The following is a 13,506-nucleotide window of genomic DNA, read 5'->3' as shown; positions in this document are numbered from 1 at the left end:
GGAAGATATGAATCTTTAACATGAAAAATACTGACTTCATTACCAGCAATGGCAGCCAGATATTAGTTATATTGATTATTGAAACCCATTTTTCTCATCTTCTTAACACTTAACCTGTTTCTTAGTCTTTGACAATTTCAGAATGCAAACATATTTATATTGAAAGTTGAGAAAAAGGAAAGCAAGCCTTACATTGTATAATTTTAATATATGGGACTGATTTTCATAAAAATTAAATGAAAAGAGGAGGTAAAACAATATAGTATTTTTCATGTATTATTGAGTTTATAATTTTCTGCAGGACTGGCTCTCTTCTCCCTCAAACCCCATCACATTGGGTGGATAATGTAACATCAATGGTATGTTTTTAAAAAGTCATTTTTAATCATTTAAATTGAGGAAAATTTTACATGAAGAAAAATACATCTTCAATGCACAATTTTATAAGTTATGGACAAATGTACATTTCTGCATACCCTGTACCCTTTTCAAGATAAATTTTTCTTTTAAGATTTTTATTTATTTATTGGACAGACACAGAGATCACAAGTAGGCAGAGAGGCCAGTAGAGTGACAGAGGGGGAAGCAGGCTCCCCGCCGAGTAGAAAGCCCAATGAGGGGCTTGATCCCAGGACTTTGGGACCATGACCTGAGCGGGAGGCAGAGGCTTTAACTCCCTGTGCCAGCCAGGTGCCCCAAGATAAAATATTTTTTATCAACTCAGCGAATTCTTTCTTGTACCTTTCCAGTCAATCTGTATCTTCCATGAAGTAGAAAAAAAATCCTATTTCTTTAAACATAGATTCCACTAAATAAATACACAAATATATAAACAAACATAGATTCCACATACATGGAATTATGACTTGTGTATTCCTTTATGTCTGTCTTCAACTGTTCAGTGTAATTTTTTGGGGGGGTACAGTATACTTTATTGATGGTACATGACAAGGTAGGGCTCCCCAAGCCCTCCCCTTCTTCAGGGGGTCTGGGATGGAAACAGTGGAGGTTGGGAGATTCTCAGTGTTTTAGGGGATAAGTTGGGGCAGGGATTCCCCAGCAGCTGAGGGCCTCTTTCTTCCTCTTGCTCTGGCTGGGGCTGGTGGTTCAGGGGGCTCTTATTCCTTGGATGCCATGTGGACCATAAGGTCCACCACCCGGTTGCTGTAGCCAAATTCATTGTCATACCAGGAAATGAGCTTGACAAAGTGGTCATTGAGAGCAATGCCAGCCCCAGCATCGAAGGTAGAGGAGTGGGTGTCACTGTTGAAGTCACAGGAGACAACTGGTCCTCAGTATACCCCAGGATGCCCTTAAGGGGGCCCTCTGATGCCTGCTTCACCACCTTCTTGATGTCATCATATTTGGCAGCTTTCTCCAGGCGGCAGGTCAGATCCACAACAGACACGTTGGGGGTGGGGACACGGAAGGCCATGCCAGTGAGCTTCCCATTCAGCTCAGGGATGACCTTGCCTACAGCCTTGGCCGCACCAGTGGAAGCAGGGATGATGTTCTGGGCAGCCCCTCGGCCGTCACGCCACAGCTTCCCAGAGGGGCCGTCCACAGTCTTCTGGGTGGCAGTGATGGCATGGACGGTGGTCATGAGTCCCTCCACAATGCCAAAGTTGTCATGGATGACCTTGGCCAGAGGAGCCAAGCAGTTGGTGGTACAGGAGGCATTGCTGACAATCTTGAGGGAGTTGTCATACTTCTCATGGTTCACACCCATCACGAACATGGGGGCATCAGCAGAAGGAGCAGAGATGATGACCCTCTTGGCCCCGCCCTTCAAGTGAGCCCCAGCCTTCTCCATGGTGGTGAAGACCCCAGTGGACTCCACAACATACTCAGCACCAGCATCGCCCCATTTGATGTTGGCGGGATCTCGCTCCTGGAAGATGGAGATGGACTTCCCATTGATGACAAGCTTCCCGTTCTCAGCCTTGACTGTGCCGTTGAATTTACCGTGGGTAGAATCATACTGGAACATGTAGACCATGTAGTTGAGATCAATGAAAGGGTCATTGATGTCGACAATATCCACTTTACCAGAGTTAAAAGCAGCCCTGATGACCAGGTGCCCAATACGGCCAAATCCGTTCACTCCGACCTTCACCATCGTGTCTCGGGCACGCGGCTGGCACTGCACCTGAAGATGCGGCTGTCTGTCGAACGGGGAAGAGCAGAGAGCCCAGTGTAATGTTTTTGACATTAATTCTGGTTGTATGTATCAATTTTGCCATACTATAGTTGAGTGGTGTTCAATGTATGACTGTGCTAAAATGTTTATTAATTCTATTGATGTTTTACTTCAAGGTTTTTACTATCATGAATAAAGCTCCTGTAAATATTCTTTTACTAGCTCTTTAATGGACCCATGTAATCATTCCTGGGAGGTAAATAAGTAGAAGCAGCATTGCTAAGTCACAAGGGAGACACATGTTTATAATAAATGCCCAACCATTCTCCAAAGTGCTATTACCACTTTATGCTCTCACCAGGAAGCAAGGAGAGTGCTAATTAATTCCTATTTCAATCCCAATTTTGAGTTTTCAGGCTTTTTAATGACAATGATTCTAACAGGTGTGAAGTAGTATTTCCTTGTATCTTTGATTTGCACCTCTCTCTCCTTGACTAATTGGGGCAAGTTCTTGTGCTTATAGACCATATGCTGTCTCATTTTATTATGAGATGTGATATCTCTAATTTCTCTTGTCCGATACTTTTAAATTTAGGATATAATTTAGAAGTATTTGGGTACATAGTTCATGTGCACTGAAGAAGAATGATTTTTTTTTCTTTTTTGTTTACTTATTTTATATTTTTGTGTGTTTTTTTTTTTTATTTTGTTGTTAGGTCAAATAGGTGAAGTTATTTGACAGGACTGTCCCAGTCTCCTGCATTCCCTAATATCTAATTGTCGTATCAAAAATTGAGAGAGAAGTATTGAAACACAGCCTGAAATCAGGATGACAAAAACATACATTAAAAAAAAAATGAAAAAAACACCACAAATTTTCATTTAAGATTACAAAAGACAACACCCATCCGTGAGACTCCAGGGGTGCTGGCGGTGGTGTGGTGAAAACAGGTTTTTGATGGGAGGTATATTTAGTCTTGGACAAAGTTCAGAACTGACGCACAATGCTAATTTAAAAAAAAAGATTTCTACATTGAAGTTGTTAAAATTTTACATGTGATCCAATGAAACAAGAGAAATAGTACAGATATTCTGGAGTGGGGCTTAAAATTTGTTAAAATGACATGAAGTTTATACATATGTCCAAATTAGCATATGAATGTTATTGAAAAGAAATAACATGTATGAAACAGAGTTACTAGTGCTAAGCCCATGTCACCAGACCAGATCTTTTATTTTTTTAAAACATTTTATTTACTTAATTGCTTATTTATTTATTTATTTATTTAAGATTTTATTTATTTATTTAACAGAGAAAGAGAGAGAGAGAGAACAAGCAGGGGGAGCAGCAGGCAGAGGGAGAAGCAGGCTTTCTGCTCAGCAGGGAGCATGACACCTGCGGGCCTAGATCCCAGGAGCCAGAGATCATAACCTAAGCTGAGGGCAAAGGCTTAACTGAGCCAACCAGGCACCCCTCACCAGGCATCCCTCACAAGTGCTGATCTAATTGCAGTTCCCACCTTCCCCAGGGATATAATCTTAAATGGTCAGTCTGGAATTCCTGGTCAGCCCCACTGAAGGAATCTGCCTGCTAGATCATTTTGTCCCCCAAAGGAAGGTGACCTTGCCTGAAATAATCCTTTTTTTTCCCTTTCATTTATGACTTCCTTGCCCTCGCCTCTTCTCTCCCTCTAAAAACCTTCCATTTTATACTACTATTCAGAACTCCTATTTGCTAGAGGGGATGATGTTCAATATATGAATTCTTGAATGAAGCTAATTCGATCTTCAAATTTACTCAGTTGGATTTTGCTATTCAGCAGGGTTAGTTTTGAGTCATCTATTTGCTGATTTCTACAAAGTTATTTAATATAACATTCTTTTTTTATTTTTTTTTTAAAGATTTTATTTATTTGCGTGAGAGAGAGAAAGACCGGGACCAGGGGCTGGAGAAGAGGGAGAGGAAGAAAGAGACTCTCTACTGAGCAGGGAGCCCAACACAGGGCTTCCTCCCAGGACCCCGAGATCATGACCTGAGCCACAGGCTGATGTTTAACTCACTGAGCCACCCAGGGGGTCCCAGTAACATTCTGTTTTTTAAAGATAAACCTATCAGAGTCACACATTACTCCTTAAAATTCATTTTCTCTCTACAATTAATCATTTATTTTACGACTTTACATTCTTTCTAGTTTCAGTGACACAAGGTGAAACAAGGTTCCCTGTGAGTATGTGTTAGAGCTGTGTGCTACTGTTGTTTAAGAAAATGCACCATATTCAAGGGTCGGTATATTTTAGTTTTGGCAGCATTACTATGTCTTTATAAAACTGCTGAAAGTATTTATGTTTTTGTAAATATTTTAAACAAGAAGACACAAAGTTAGAATAAAGCCAAATACTCAATGTCAGTGTAGCATTATAATTTATGAAGTAATCGTCTAATCATGAAATTTAACTACACTGAACAAGACCCTCTGGGCCTCTGCCATCACAAGTACTTTTGGTATCACCTATTAAGCTCGTTATATTGAGTTCAGGAGAGGAATTTTAAAGTCCCTTTTGTACTTTATTTTAGTAACACTGGGGTTCGATGACTTTCTCGCACAGAGCTAAGGTCTCACTCAATGCAACATAATGATGCCTCCTGTGGGTCTGAGAACCATACAGAAAACTGCCTGCCGAGTAAATTGAATCTCGGATGCAGAACAGAGGGAAGTGAACATTGGTAAATGCTAGTCTTGAGAGAGGAGGCTTCTTTTCAACTGAAATCCACCAAAAGATGGGTAAAGATCTGTTAGCGAATAGATGTGCTTCCTGTGCTTCCTGGAGCCCTAAACAGTAGGAGAAAATCTAAAACATTAAAAATTGTGTAATTATATTCAAATTTTACAAGCCCAATATTCTTGGTTCTTCAACCAAAGACAACCAGGCCTGTTTAATAAAACATCATGTAAAATTAAAGAGCATAGCACATGAAGACAGTCTCCAGAAACGCAGACGCTTCATCCAAGCCCAAAGTTCCTTGTTAATAAACCACGTTATCTTGGTTTGCAAACATAAAATGTCTGAGAAAGAGGAGGTGTACTCTGGTGTACTCTCTCACATAGTAACAGCCCCAGCTGAGAGCAGCGATGCACTTAGACAAGTGATTTAATAAAACCGGGATTTTTGTAGCAGAGCTGGGTACTGAGTTGACATTAAAAAAAAGGGGAGATCAAATACAAAGCTGGAGAACAAAACAGTCCCAGGCTGAGGAGGAGCACCAATTAAAGCAGAAAAGATCTTGTCTTTTTGTGTATAGCTATTCAATTATTTCTATACCATTTATTCAAAGACTTATCTTTTCTCACTGATTTGAAATATGTTGTTATCAGGAACTAAATTTCCAATGTGTTTTTCCCCATTTTTTAAAAACATTTTCTTCTAACTGGCTTACCTATTTCAAGCAACAAAAATTGGTTTTAATTATGAAATACTCATGTCTAACTCTATTACTGATAGGGTTAGGGTTTTCTCAGGCTTGTTTCTATTTTTTTTCCAAATCAACATGTCAATTCTCTTATCTAATTCTAGGGGGGAAAAGATGGTTCTATTGTGTGGGGATTGTATTCAATTAAACTATTTTAGGAAAACAATGACATCTTTATGATATGAATCTTCCTAGGCAAGACCATAATATGGGCTTGCATCCACTTTGATGTGCTGCAGAACAGTTGTCTTTTTCTTGTCTTTTTAATTTTTTTTTTTAAAATGTGTGCTGTTATTTGTATTTGTTTACATGGTTTTGGGGGGAGGTATCTTCTTTGACACTATTCCTCCTACTGCTGAATAGTTTTTGTTTTTATAAATTGAGGGTCTGGTCTTTATATGTTCATTTCATAAGTTATACACTATGAAGTTACTTTGTGTGCAGAAGTATTTCCATAGATTATTTTCAGCTTTCTAAATATAAAATATTATGTGATCTGCAAAAAATATATGGTTGTATTTTTTTTTTTCTGTGTCTTACAACTAACTGCTTTCACTTGTCTAATTGAATTCGTTCATGTATCCAACACAGTTACACAACAGTAAAATGAGTGGCCCTTTGTGTCTTGTTCCCCAAAACTTTGATTTTTTTGTTGGAGGAAAATAAACTATGTTGCAAATGCAATCTACAATTTCCCTTCCACTGAGTACATTTAACATGAGTGGATGTTAAATTCTGTCAAATACCTTTTGTCATCAAAGGAGATAATTACAAGATTTTTCTGCTTAGCTCTCCTAATAAGTGGATTACGTGAATGTATTTTTTACTACTGAGCCACCTTGGTATTCATGAAATAAATGCAATTTTTTCATGGTTCATTATTTTTTACTGTTCTGTTGGTTTGATTTTTCATTGGTAATATCACATTTGTTAATTTATATCAATATTCATGAGTAAAACTTGGCAGTAGTTTTGTATTTTTTGTGTAATCTTTATCAGTGTTTAAGAAAAATAACAATCTTTTAAAATGGAAATTGTCATTTATGTTTGGAATAGTTAAGTAGCACTGGCATTATTTAATCTTAAAAAAAGAAAGAAAGAAAGAAAGAAAGAAAGAAAGAAAGAAAGAAAGAAACAACTTGAGCCTAGTCCTTTCTTGGTGAAGACTTACATGACATTTAACAATTTTGTCTATTTCTTTTACCATAATTAATTTGTTTACTTATTTTCTCTACAAGATTCCACAAGGGGCATCTGGGTGGCTCGGTCCATTAAGCATCTGCCTTCAACTCAGGTCATATCCTACGGTCCTGGGATCCAGCCCCAGGTCAGGCTCCCTGCTCAGAGGGGAGCCTGTTCTGCCTCTCCCTATGCTGCTCCCCCTTCTTGTGCTCTCTCCCCTTCTCTGTCAAATAAATAAATAAATTAAATATTTTTAAAAAAATTCCATTTGGGGAAGCTTCACTTTTCCTAGAAAAAAATTCCTTTGATCTATATTTTCAAATTTACATAAAGTTGTACAAATGGGGTACAATTAAAATTTGTTCTCTAATTTTTTTCACCCCTTTTCATGTCTAATTTAAGTATCTGATGAGGTTAATTACTATTTGAACTATTCTGCTGTTTTTTTTTTAAGAACTTTTGGATTTATAGAACATGTCCACTGTTTTTCCCTCTTATGTCCATTACTGTCAGTTTTTATCTTTATTAAGGGCTGACCTCTGCTTTCTTTAGGTTTATTCTGCTTTTCTGTTACCACTTCTTTTTTTAAAGCTGTCTAAATCTTAACAAGTTAATAAATGAAACTTAATTGTATCATGACTACAAGTATGTGTGATTGTTTTGGATCTAGAATGTCAGAGAGGTCTACCTGATGAGGCATAAGCATTTCCCTACTCCAAGCTTAAAAAGCAGAACCCACTCGGGTCTTGGTCAGCCACGCATGTACCCGTCTACTTGATCACAGGCCTTGAGCACAACACTGTAAGGTCTCTGTAGCCATAAAAACTGCCTTACCCCATTCAGGTGACCAGCCCAGGGGAGAAGTGGTTGGTATCTGGAGAAACCCTAAAGCAGTTCTCTGTATGAATTGAAACACTGTGTGTTACTTCCTTGAACCAGTGCATGGACTGCATTCTACAGTGTTTTTGAAACTTCTGTCTTCCTGAGTGGTCATTCTGGGTCCAGGGAATCCCTGTCCCCCCAGTCTGTGCTGCCCTGAGTCCTAAGGATGTCTCCCCTCAGCCACCATCACTGCCAATCAGGAGAGCCCCCACTCAGTCCTTACGGAGTGAGCTTGAGCCCAGATTTGCTTGTATGTGAATATTCCCTTCCTAACCCTGAAAACAGCTCAAAAGAGAGGGGAAAGTTGAATGAAAAGTGTAAAGAGAGCTCCCATAAGGCTTCTGCAGAATTATATCTTGCCCTTTGAATAGCACAGGTACCACTAATCAGCAGAATGCACTGGAGGATAAATTTAATAAAATCTGAAAATCTACATTTGAATGATACTGTGAATAACTGACATTACTCAAAGAATAGTCAAATGACAACTTTTTTCCACATTAATATTTCTCAGGGAAGAAGACAAAGCAGGAGGAAGAGGAAGAGGGACGGGAGCAGGAGGGGTAAGAGGAAGGACAAAAGAAGAGTCCTAGGGCTCCAAGGAGACAAAACTGTTATCCTTCATTTTGACAAAATGAAAAGAAATTCCATTTATATGTGTCATTTAGATGGAAAACTAACATAACTTCTACAATTGGATTTTTTTTTTAAAGATTTTATTTATTTATTTGACAGAGATCACAAGTACACAGAGAGGCAGGCAGAGAGAGAGGTGCTGGGAGGCAGGCTCCCAGGGAGCCTGATGTGGGGCTCGATCCCAGGACCCTGGGATCATGACCTGAGCTGAAGGCAGAGGCTTAACCCACTGAGCCACCTAGGTGCCCCAATTTTTTTTTTTTCATTTCTTATAACTCATATACATAGAATAGTGAATATTCCAAATAAAGAATTTGAAAAATTCTTTACTTTGTATAATGAAGAAAATTAAAATTACCAGTACTCAACAACAAAAAAGATCAATAGTAAATATTTGTTTTTTTCCCTACTTTTCCATCAAAGATCATTAATATAAAACTGGCATTACATACACTATGTTACATATTTGCTTACATACCACAAGAACTTAGAATGATTTTTCATTTATTATATAAAGAGAAATTTAATGTATCACTAAAATTTATCAAATATTTCAATGACTACATTCCACTGCATAATTTTCAGCTGATTCTCTAAGGTGTACGAGACAGTACTTTCTGTACACAATGTGGCTTCACCTCATTTTGAGTAATTACAGCTCTTTAGTATGTTTTTGGTGATTGTATTGACTAAGATTTTCAAATCAATATTTAGCAACATGTATAATTATTGATAGGAAGCTTGTTATATTCCTGATATTACTGAAATGGTTCTTGAGTTTTACCATTAGTATTCTCTTACTCCTGAATTTATGGCATGAATTTGCATTGCATTTTGCAAAATTTCTTTACTGTATTTATGATTAAGATGGTGATACTTATTTTATTAAAGTATTTAATTTATATCAGGAATACATTGCCTAATTTTCTGGCAGATTTTTGCAATTCTAGAATAAGTCCTACTTGACTATTTTTTTATGAAACTTCTATTTTCAGAATTCAGATTGGTTTATAGCAGTGTATTCCAAAGCTTACCATTTAAAAGATATCTAATTATAGGAAATACTATGTACTTATCGATATATACATGTATTGCATTACAAAATTAAATCCATTCAGTTTTATAAATAAAACTCAGCTTATGGAAAACTTGTTTGGCTACAAGGTCTGTTTTCCCTCTGAAATAATTTATGAAAACACTGCTGATCAGGTGCTTTAATGAACACTCTTTTCCAAAAATTGGTTTCCTAAGGCTGAAAAAAAAATTACCTGAAAGCTGGTGTCTTAAAACAACAAAAATTAATTCCAAAGTAGTTCCAGAAGCCGGAAGTCTGAAATCAAGTGTCAGTGGGTGATGCTTCCTCTGGAGGCTCCGTGGAGGAGCCCTTCCTGGCTTCTTCCCAGTTTCTGGTGGCTGCCAGTAACTCCTGGCAGCAAGCTCCCCGGCTTGTGGTAACATAATTACAATCTCAGTCCCCATTCCCACGTCCATCTGTGTCTCCGTGTGTCTATATCCCTCGTCCTTCTCCCACGAAGACTTGGGTCACTGGATGAGGGCCTCCCCCTCACGCAGTATGACTTCATTCCAACTGATGAAATCTACAATGACCCAATTCCAACTACAGTCACATACACAGCTGGTGGGGGTGAGGGCTTCCACACAGCTTAGCAGGGACACCTCGGTAGCCTAAACTTATCATGTCCTATCGGCATGTTATAAAAATCAGTATTACTTTCTTTGTCAACATCTCCTCCAACAATTCCTTGCCTTTAGTTAATAATGCTGCTTTCTACTTTCATCTTTTGGAAAGTGGCATAGTAGGAAGCATGTCAGCACAAAACCTTATGTTGTCAGTCAAACGAAATGTCTCCAGTCAGAGAATAAGCTTCAATAATAAGGAGAACTTAACACAAATAATACAAGTCAAAAAACTTGCATAAAAACAGTCCCAGCTTAGGCAAGATTTTATTAGAGCTAGGAGCATATATTATACTGGAGGATTTAAATTCCATGCATTTTTATTGTGATGTACTCTATAAACTGCTTTCTCAAATGGTTCACAATGAGTCCCCAAATAATTATAAGGTCATAGTTCTATCCTTACTTTATAGCTAAAGAAACTGATAATCACAGAGAAACTGTTGAATTGTCAAAGTGAAAGTTGGTTTTGCAAAGATTTGGCAAGTGCTTTCCTTTTTGTTCAACTTGCTTTACTACACCAGGTGGTTTGTGCCTTGGTTTCTGGGGTGCATTGGTCAGCAAAGCCAAAGGTCAGGACGAGGACAGTCACTTCTGCATTTGTCCATCACTGCACCTGATTATAAAGACCTCTTGTGCATAAAGACCTCTGCTTTCTTTCCAACTCTCAAATCTTGCACAAATCCCTTTCCCAGTCAGCCAGAAATGTATAAGAAGGTTCTAGAAAACAATTCCCAGCTTAACCTATTTGATAATAAGACAATGTAGCACAATGGCTAAACTTAAGAACTGGATATCATCCTAGTTGACTGCTTAATTTGAGAGTTGAAGTGTTTGAAGTCACTAAAATCTTAATGATAGGCCATGGTTAAAAAATATGCAAAACAAAACAAAACAAAACACTTGTTGGGTATTATAATATTCTCTTGGATTCAGAAAATCCTTTATACTAATGCATCAGGGACATTACCCTAATTATAGTAATTATGGCTATATTATTGAGAACAGTTTTAGTTAATCAGGTTAAAAATAACATTGTAAAACTGAGATCTAAAAGTTTAATCCTTTCCAAAGAAATACTCTAAAAAATTACTTGTATGGATAAAATAGTATCAAAAAGAAGGTAGGTAACTAATGTTATTAAAGCTTTATTACAGAGATATAATTCTCTCAATTTAAGACTCTATAACTGCTTTACATAGTCATTTTCATAGTTAAGTATTAGGGAAACAATTGCCTATTTCCTGACTTGAAATTCTGCACTATTTATTAAAATGTCTCAATATTGGGAAATTTGTCACTCAATTTAAAAGAAGAATGCAGCACTCCAGATAGCAATACTTGGAAATATTACATCCAAACAGAAGGTTAATAATGTATTACTTTTTTGAAATGTTAATTTAAAAATAAGCACAGACCATTTTCAGACAGAGGAACCAATTTTCTATGTTTCCTGCTGAAAGAAAAGAGTTATGCTCTGCACATAAATGGTTTAGTAGATTACTGAATTAATCTTTTATATGTAGTAAAAGTAGGCATTTTTAAGCTGATCTCATGGAAATGAATAGATAAAAATGGACTCATACGAGTTTTACAAACTTAGCTTCAGTTATTCCTGTTAGAAAGGTCCTCCTCCTCCCCACAAACACAAGCACACAAACACATAAATACATACACACAAACATAAAATTCAATGCTTCGAAACAGAGAAGATAGCCAAAATATTGCATATAAACTGAAGAGAATGCATTTCTAGGAAACTAACAAGAGAAAACGATTAATCTTTCACATTTAAGCTTCATGTTCTTAACTATCAACTCAGAAGACAAAAAAACAGAGAAAGAAAACAAATTTAAATAGCAAAGAAAAAATGCAAACTTGAAGGTACCTATATTTTTGCATAATTGTAACTTTTTTCTTGGAATATTTTGAATGGTTAAAGATGGTGCTATGGATAGAGTGTATTTGTCCAAATTGTTTATCTTGAAGCCTTAACCCCAAAAGTCACAATATTTGGAAGTAGAGCCTTTGGGATGTGATAGGTCAGGAGACTGAGCCTCGTGATGGGACTGGTACCTTTGAAGTGGAGAGTCTATGGTTCTCTCACTCTGTCATGTGAAGACCCAGTGAAAAAAAAGAGCCATCTGCAAGATGGAAAGAAGTCTTTGCCAGTAATCCAATCAGCTGGTACCTTGACCTCAGATGTCCCAGACTTCAGAGCTATGGGAAATAATTTAACTTGTTCAACCCACCCAGTTTATGTTACTTTATTACGGCAGCCCACACAGATTAAGATGGCTCCGAGGAAACAACCCACATTTAAATTCAGACTGCATCTAGATCAGATGTCCAGCAAGTGGATTTCAATTTCATTTTAGGATACTAATCTCTTCCAGTCCCTGAGGCAGACTCAGATCCGGTCCTAACTGGCTACCTTTGGTGACAGGCAGCTGGTTAAGGAATCTCTATTGGGCATCCCAGCTGCGTGATGTGATTAAAATCGATAGGGTCCTTGCAATATCTGTCATGGCCTAGAATGCAATGAACCTAGCTGTCGATGGAGCAGGTGCCCACTAGAGACGGAACGTCTGAGGACTGCTGAAGACTTTGTTGTCAATGTCCAAAGGTGCAGTTCCAAAGTAAAAGGTAGATGCTGGCAAAGTTTTAATACAGACAGGGAAGGAACTAGGAGGAACAGGGAGAAGATCATGTGAACTCAGTTCCTGGCAAGAACACTCTAGGCAGTGGCAGTGATCTCTCCTGGCATTCACCTAATAATTTTGTTTGCGACTGAAATGTGTTCTTCATTGGTACCAAGCTCACAGAAGAATGTCTGCTTTAACAAGATCTGTCCATTCTGAAAGTGGAGCATTCTTGCCATTTTAAAGTAACTAATGAAAAATGTTCAGTCCGATTCAAAGCCCAGTTATATTGTCTCAAAGTTCTAAAACTACACTTGTCAATTAAAGGGGGAGAAAAGGTGCACCGCTTCTTTTGTGCCTATGATCTTGACAAATTCATGGAAATACTCACTTATACAAAGTTTGGATTCTGGGGCACCTGCGTGGCTCAGTGGTTAAGTGTTTGCCTTCAGCTCAGGTGATGATCCCGGATCCTGGGACCAAGTCCCAAGTCAAGCTCCCAGCTCAGCGGGAGTCTGCTTCTCCCCTCCCACTCAGGCTCACACAAACTCTTTTACAAATAAATAAATAGTTGGGGAAAAAAAAAGTTTGGATTCTTGAAGCTCAAATTGGGCATTTCAGCCAAACTATCTTGATCCTTTGTACTATTAGGTATAGTAAGTATGTAGGAAAAACCTCTAAACTACTTGAAGCACGCATTTTTGGGATGACACTTGTGAAATAGTAAATAAATACATAAATTACAAACAGGAAAAAGCAGATTTTGGTGATAATTAGAAAAAATTAATTTCCTTTTTTTTTAACCTACATTCTCAGTAATGATATACAGGTTTTTGTCCTATATTTGAATGCATGTC

The 13,506-nt window shown here is 37.8% G+C and overlaps 1 pseudogene across 1 annotated transcript; it reads right to left on the bottom strand.

The window, feature by feature from the left end:
• Positions 1 to 983: 983 nt before the first annotated feature.
• Positions 984 to 2,196, bottom strand: LOC309859900 (glyceraldehyde-3-phosphate dehydrogenase pseudogene; annotated as a pseudogene). The gene has a single exon. The product of its transcript is annotated as a glyceraldehyde-3-phosphate dehydrogenase pseudogene (transcript).
• Between the last annotated feature and the right edge of the window lie 11,310 nt (positions 2,197 to 13,506).

This window comes from Mustela nivalis (genome assembly GCF_964662115.1).
Source record: "Mustela nivalis genome assembly, chromosome: 2".
In the NCBI taxonomy this organism is placed as follows: Eukaryota; Metazoa; Chordata; class Mammalia; order Carnivora; family Mustelidae; genus Mustela; species Mustela nivalis.
The sequence above is the reverse complement of the archived record's forward strand: the minus strand, read 5'-3'. Positions and strand labels throughout refer to the sequence as shown.